Source organism: Nelumbo lutea, chromosome 5 (genome assembly GCF_056320005.1).
Source record: "Nelumbo lutea isolate HS-2025 chromosome 5, American lotus-T2T, whole genome shotgun sequence".
Classification (NCBI taxonomy): Eukaryota; Viridiplantae; Streptophyta; class Magnoliopsida; order Proteales; family Nelumbonaceae; genus Nelumbo; species Nelumbo lutea.
In genome coordinates, this window is record NC_142688.1 from 8,124,962 (window position 1) to 8,131,482 (window position 6,521).

The 6,521-nt window shown below is 42.5% G+C and overlaps 1 long non-coding RNA gene across 1 annotated transcript; it reads right to left on the reverse strand.

Annotated features, from left to right (window-relative positions):
- Positions 1 to 245: 245 nt before the first annotated feature.
- LOC148850155 (uncharacterized) lies at positions 246 to 1,556 on the reverse strand. Its single transcript, XR_016099219.1, has 3 exons — positions 1,241 to 1,556; positions 993 to 1,124; positions 246 to 707 (listed from the first exon to the last, which is right to left on the reverse strand). It is a non-coding gene; the product is annotated as an uncharacterized LOC148850155 (long non-coding RNA).
- Positions 1,557 to 6,521: the final 4,965 nt, after the last annotated feature.

A 6,521-nucleotide genomic window follows, 5' to 3' on the forward strand; every position in this document is an offset into this window, starting at 1 on the left:
TTTTTATGAAAATCCGGTTTTGAGGAAAACCGAAATCAACCACCTAACCATTTCCGGTTTTTTGGTCCGACCATCTGATCCAGTTCAGTTTTGAAAACCATGTTGTCCGTTGCCGGTCCACTGCTTAAGGTTTTAGAGAGAGAGAGGGAGAGTTAAGGAACAGTTAAAGCATTTTCATCTGTTAATTGCAACAGTTAAATGCTTTAACAAATATATTTAAGTAATTTTGAAAATCACAGGGTATATTTAAGCAATTAACACCTTATATTAATAATAAAAGAGAAAGAGAGAGACAGAGTAGAGGAAGAGTGAGATCATCCCTAGCGTTGTTGGTGATATCTACAAAACAACAAAAGGGATTTCAAATCTACATCTCTCCTCATTCTTTGCACTCGTCAAGTTGTTGAAGGTGGATAACAATTTTCAAGTTCAGGAAAGGAGAAGGCCGGTGTGGGTCCCCCAAGAATATGGGCCAGTTGGGTTGAGATCAAAATTAAAAAAAAAGAAAAAAAAAAGAAAAAAGAAACCAAGTTAGATGAGAGGAGAATGGCGGGGCCATCGGAAGACCTTCCGCTTCCAAAAGGGTCTCTTTCGTTTCTTGGTTGGGGTGCGAGCAATCTCACAGTTATTCCTCTTCAGCATCTCCCACATCACCTGCACGTCCTCGTACTCGCATGTTCTCACTTCATGGCGTAGCTTAAATATCCCTGATTCACATAAAATAGAAAAAAAAAAAACAAAAAATTACTATCACTTTCCATGATCTGTAATTTTCAAAATGTACGTAGCTAATTTCAAAGGGAACCCAATCAACGGCGAGGAGCGAAGGAGTGTGTAGGCTCTTTAACAATGAGGCAGGCAATCCGAGACAATATATGTCGGTCAGACCACGATGAACATGAGGCGGTAATTCATGAATCTGAGGGTCTCCATATCGATCAGTTCCGGCCTCGGGGTGAAAGGAAATTGGAATGTAATGGAACAAAACTTACCGCTTTTACGAATGCCGAGACGCGTAGAGACGTCGAGCCAGAGACTGAGCAGGGGAAGCCTCATCTTGTCCCACAACTTCATGAACTTTAACCCCAATGGCAATAGGAAAGTTGAGGATAGAGATTTCCTTCCTGACCAAAATCAAAATTCAATGATGGACTGAATTATCAGAAGATATATAAAATCCCTAGGAGTATATATATATATATATATATATATAAAAGAAGAAGGTTGCAGAGAAACTAACTTGGGGGGGCTCTTTTCCCAGCCTCTAAGGCTAAGCTCTCCGCTCTCCCTCGCTCTCTTTCTCGTCCTTCGTCCTTAACTGGAATTAATCCTCTGATTACTACCCTTCCACTGACCCGATCCCCTTTTTGAGATCCACCCCGAGTCGATTATTGCTTTATTAGCCGTTGCAGGCTTGTCCGGATCCAATGCTCACGTCGCGTTGACGGGGACGGGATCATCGCAGCGACTCGCTATTTGCGAATGGACGCCTGGACGGGATCATCGTAGTGTATGATAACGTTTCTTTTCGCGTTCTCGCTTCTCAGGTCCATTCCAACTTTTCCAAGTTACTACTTACTACCACTACTACAACACGAGCCCCACCGCCAACGTGTGATTGTGATTTGTGAAGGACTCGGGATCTCTTGCCACCGCACCAAAACACACTTTTTAACACGGCAATCCAGCCGCAGATCGGGAACATCTAATTTACCGTGTTATAAGCGTGGTAAGAAACACGCTTTTTTTGTTTTTTTGTTAACAGCAGGTGCATGCAGATCCAATGATCCTACTGTTTAACGGACTAACATTCCATTCCAGATTAGTTATAAAAGAAATCCCTATCTCCTCTCATAAAAAAAATTATTTCCACACATTTCCAAATATACTTTGTATTTTATAGTGAGTCATAAATCATTTATTTTTCTACCTTTTATTTTAAAGTTTAAAACAAAGTCATAAATATACTTTTTTATTTTTATTTATTTTTGAAATCGATATATCAGAGAAAACAAATATATGCTTTTGAATTCTATTTTTATTTTCAAAGTAAAAAACATGTGGGGTTTTGTTTTAGAAAATAATAATTGTTTTTAAAGCCAAGAAAATATTGGTTTTTAAAATGCAAACAAATCTTTTGGTATAGAAGTTATATGATTTGTAGAATATGATGTTAAATAATCAAATGAAAATACATTTTTGAAACTAGATTGAAGAACATATTTTTTATTTCAGATTTGAAAACAAATAATATATACACAATCAAGAATTTCTTATGTTGTATTTAAAAAACATTTTATTTTCAAACAAAATTGTTTAAATTTATTTTAAGAATCAGCAACAAGAACAACGATTCACTTTATAGAACACCCCTAAGTGAGTGATGAATGAGTTATTAGGATCCACAACCTGCCTACTAAAAGCCATTATGTTCAAATAATCTGATCTCCAATTCAAACCAACGCCATAGGAACCTAGAGATGGAAGCACCCAAAGATCTGCAATTCCGAGGTACTTAAGCCCAGAGAGGAAATCGTCCATTATTCCTAATATCTACAAATGGTGTGAGGTTGTAACGTGAGCACCGAACAGGCCATTTTTAACAAAAAGCTTGATCGTATGATATGAACGAATTTGCATGCAACCTAATATCAAAATTAATTTTTTTAAGCCAACATCAAATTTAATTCAACGAGTGGGGGATAAATAATGCTTTGAAACTCGGGGAATCATTTCTTGTGTAATCTGTTTCAAATACTGCAATTCTAATATCAGGTTCAGCCATAGAATAGGAGAAATCGCATTAGTGGAAAGTAGTGTAAGGGGTATGTGCAAATAACCAACTTCCAGGTCACTGGGTGTCCGGGTCACGGATGTTGATTTTTGGTATAGGCCACATTTTAGGAGTCCAGATCTACTGCTCATAGGAACTCATAGTATGATTTAACTATACATTGAGAACATTTCTTGTATTTATATATTATTTATGAGATATTCCCAATACACCCTGGGGTATGACAGTGAGATCGGAGTGAGGAGCCCTCTTGTACAGTATATCAGGATGCAATCCTGCATATCTGCTTTTATCTTAGAAGAGGGAGTCAGGCTGCAACTAGTGGTCCTGTGTCCCATACCCAAGTCAGGCTGCGTAAGCAGTAAACCCCAATCACTCATTGGGGTTTGAGATATGTGATATGGCCCATCCCATACGTTTGATGAGGTTTAGAGTTGGGCCTCGTTGGGCCGGGCTGGGCAATTGAATGAGAAAAAGTTCCATCGTTGCTGCCTAAACTTTTACCTGCATCACTTAGCCGTTTGATGAGGTTAAAAAATATCGATCTGAATATATATATATATATATATATATATATATATATATATATATATATATATATATATATATATATAAATATTTAGAGTTACGGATACTTTAAATATTATGAATTAGCTAAATGTACATTAATATATCATAATCCATCCATTTACAAATGGCGGTACCAAAGAAAAAGAGAAATAAGGCATGGATGATGATGATGATATACATTTTTTCTGTATCTCCAGTATTGATATTATTGACCATGGCTTTAACATCCACTATGAAAAATATTCAAGTCTACCAGGCAGAAACAAGGCAATGGTGATGATATACATTTTTTTTTTTCAAATGAAATTGATCACACATGATTTTGTTTTTTAAAATAAAAACAATTGCCATGTCAAAATCATATTTGACTAAAGGGATGTTAGACAACAAGATTAGTTTTGTTTTTCAAAAAAGAAAAAAAAATCGTGTTATCAAAAATAAGGTTAAACACTCCGCAAGTCTAAAAAATAAGATTGAAGCTCTGTTTGATGATTAAGTGATTGTTAAAAAAAATACTTATTTTAATAATTATTTAAGTCTCTTTGGTAACCCATTTACCAAATCACTTATTATGTTTTTAAGCACTTATTGGGGTGGGGATGTTTGGTAACCTACTTTCCCCGTAAATGCTTATATTGACACAAATGACAAATTTAGCCCTCACTTCACTCATACATATATACAATGCTTTTCACATGTTATACTATACATTTCAATTGAGAAACCACGTCGACCCACGTGTGAATCGCCATGTGGACCCAATTAATAATAATAATAATAATATAAATAATAAAAAATAAAAAAATAATAAATAATAATAGTTGATGAAGAAAGATTTGGCCCGACCTCACAGTTATGCGACACGTGGCAGAAACAACAGGTCGGCAAAAGGGCCAAGCCTAAGGTGTGAACAAGGGGACACCAGCGGACCGAACACCCTACGGGGGGCCCGAACTCACCCTTGGCCCAAAACCAGAGTAATCCGAACTGGCCAGCCTTGTAACAGCTTGGGATATACCTCGCCGAACTGACCAACCTTGTAACAGCTTGGGATATACCTCGCCGAAATGGCCAACCTTGTAACAGCTCGGGATATACCTCGCCGAACTGGCCAACCTTGTAACAGCTCGGGATATACCTCGCCGAACTAGCCAACCTTGTAACGGTTCGGGATACACCTCGCCGAACTGACCGGCCCTATAGATACCTCCGAACTCAAGACTTCGCCTCGCTCACCACTCCGCATCACCTTCTGGGCACCAAAACCAAACAAGTCGTACCATGCCTGACACTGAGGAAGTCCATGCCCGAGGGCGCCGCACTTGACTGACTTGGGATTTGACGCTTGGCGGCCGCACTCTAAACGACCACCTGCCACCGCCACTGACACCGCCATCTCCAATTAGAGAAACGGTTAGGCAGTGACGGTTCTGTCCCAGCAGAAAGGACGACGACCGAATTGACAAGCGCAAGGGTAATCATACCCGATCTGACAAGGGCCTCGGAGCGAGTGCGCAAAGTGATTATAAGAGCCCCCTGCCCCCAAAAAACAAGGTATGCAAACTTTGCGCTATCTAGTGTTATCTTGCTTTTGAAGGATTCTAACTCGAGCTTCGGAGCCGCTACACCGGGATCCCCCCCGGAGCTTCCTCATCTCCCCCGTTTCAGGTTCCCTACTACTAAATTCAAAAGCAAGGTCATTGACAGCTAAGACCGGCCAGATCGCACTTCATCAATTGGCGCCGTCTGTGGGAACGCTTCAAAAAGCCTCCCTCCAAACTTCCATAACCCCTTTTCTTCAAAAAACCCAACACTCATGGCCTCCTCCAGCAATGCCGGACGTGGCACGGAGACAAACACCACCGGGGAACAACTTCAAGTCCCCGTGGTGTGCGTTGGACAGTTCACCATCCCCCTTTCGGTGGATGGGATCCCCAGCTTGAACGCGCCACAAGAAGTGGTGCCCGTAAACCTTCCTACCACAAGGTTTACTGAACCTTTACTGAACCGTCTGCCGTCCCCCTGGCAGCAGCCAAAACCGGTTGGACGACCTGATGCAGTGCATGCGGGCAATGCAAACCCAAATGCATCAGCTCCCACCTTTATGTGACACGTGGCAGAAACAACAGCTCGACAAAAGGGGCCAAGCCTAGGCGGGAACAAGGGGACACACTTCGCCGAACTGACCCACCTTGTAACAGCTCGGGATACACTTCGCCGAAACTGCCACCTTGTAACAGCTCGGGATACACTTCGCCGAACTGACCCTCTTTGTAACAGTTCGGGATACACCTCGCCGAAACTGACCTGCCCTATAGATACCTCCGAACTCAAGACCGCATCGCTCAGCACTTCACATCACCTTCCGGGCACCAAAACCAAACAAGTCGTACCATGCCTGACACTAGGGAAGTCCGTGCCCGAGGGCGCCACGCCTGACTGACTTGGGATATGACGTTTGGCAGCAGCGCTCTAAACGGCCACCTGCCACCGCCACTGACACCGCCATCTCCAGTTAGACGGTTAGGCAGTGACGGTTCTGTCTCAGCAGAAAGGACGACGGCCGAATTGACAAGCACAAGGGTAATCATACCCGATCTGACAAGGGCCTCGGGACGAGTACACGAAGTGACTATAAGAGCCCCCTGCCCCCCGACAACAGAGGTATCCAAACTTTGCGCTATCTAGTACTACCTTGCTTTTGAAGGATTCTAACTTGAGCTTCGGAGCCTCTACACTGGGTTCCCCCCGAAGCTTTCCCATCTCCTCCGTTTTAGGTTCCCTACTACCCCGTTCGGAAGCAAGGCAGCGGACAACTAAGACCAGCTGGATCGCGCTCCATCAATTGGCGTCGTCTGTGGGAAATGCTTCAAAAAGCCTCCCTCCAAACTTCGATACCCCCTTTTTTCTTCAAAAAACCCAACACTCATGGCCTCCTCCAGCAACACCGGACGTGGCACGGAGACAAACGCCACCGGGGAGCAACTTCAGGTCCCTGTAGTGTGCGTTGGACAGTTCACCATCCCCCTTTCGGCGGATGGGATCCCCATCTTGAACACGCCACAAGTAGTGGCACCCGTAAACCCTCCTACCACAAGCGTCCCCTTTCCTCTCCCCATTGAGACAACCTTCACTGAACCAACTGCCGTTCCCTACG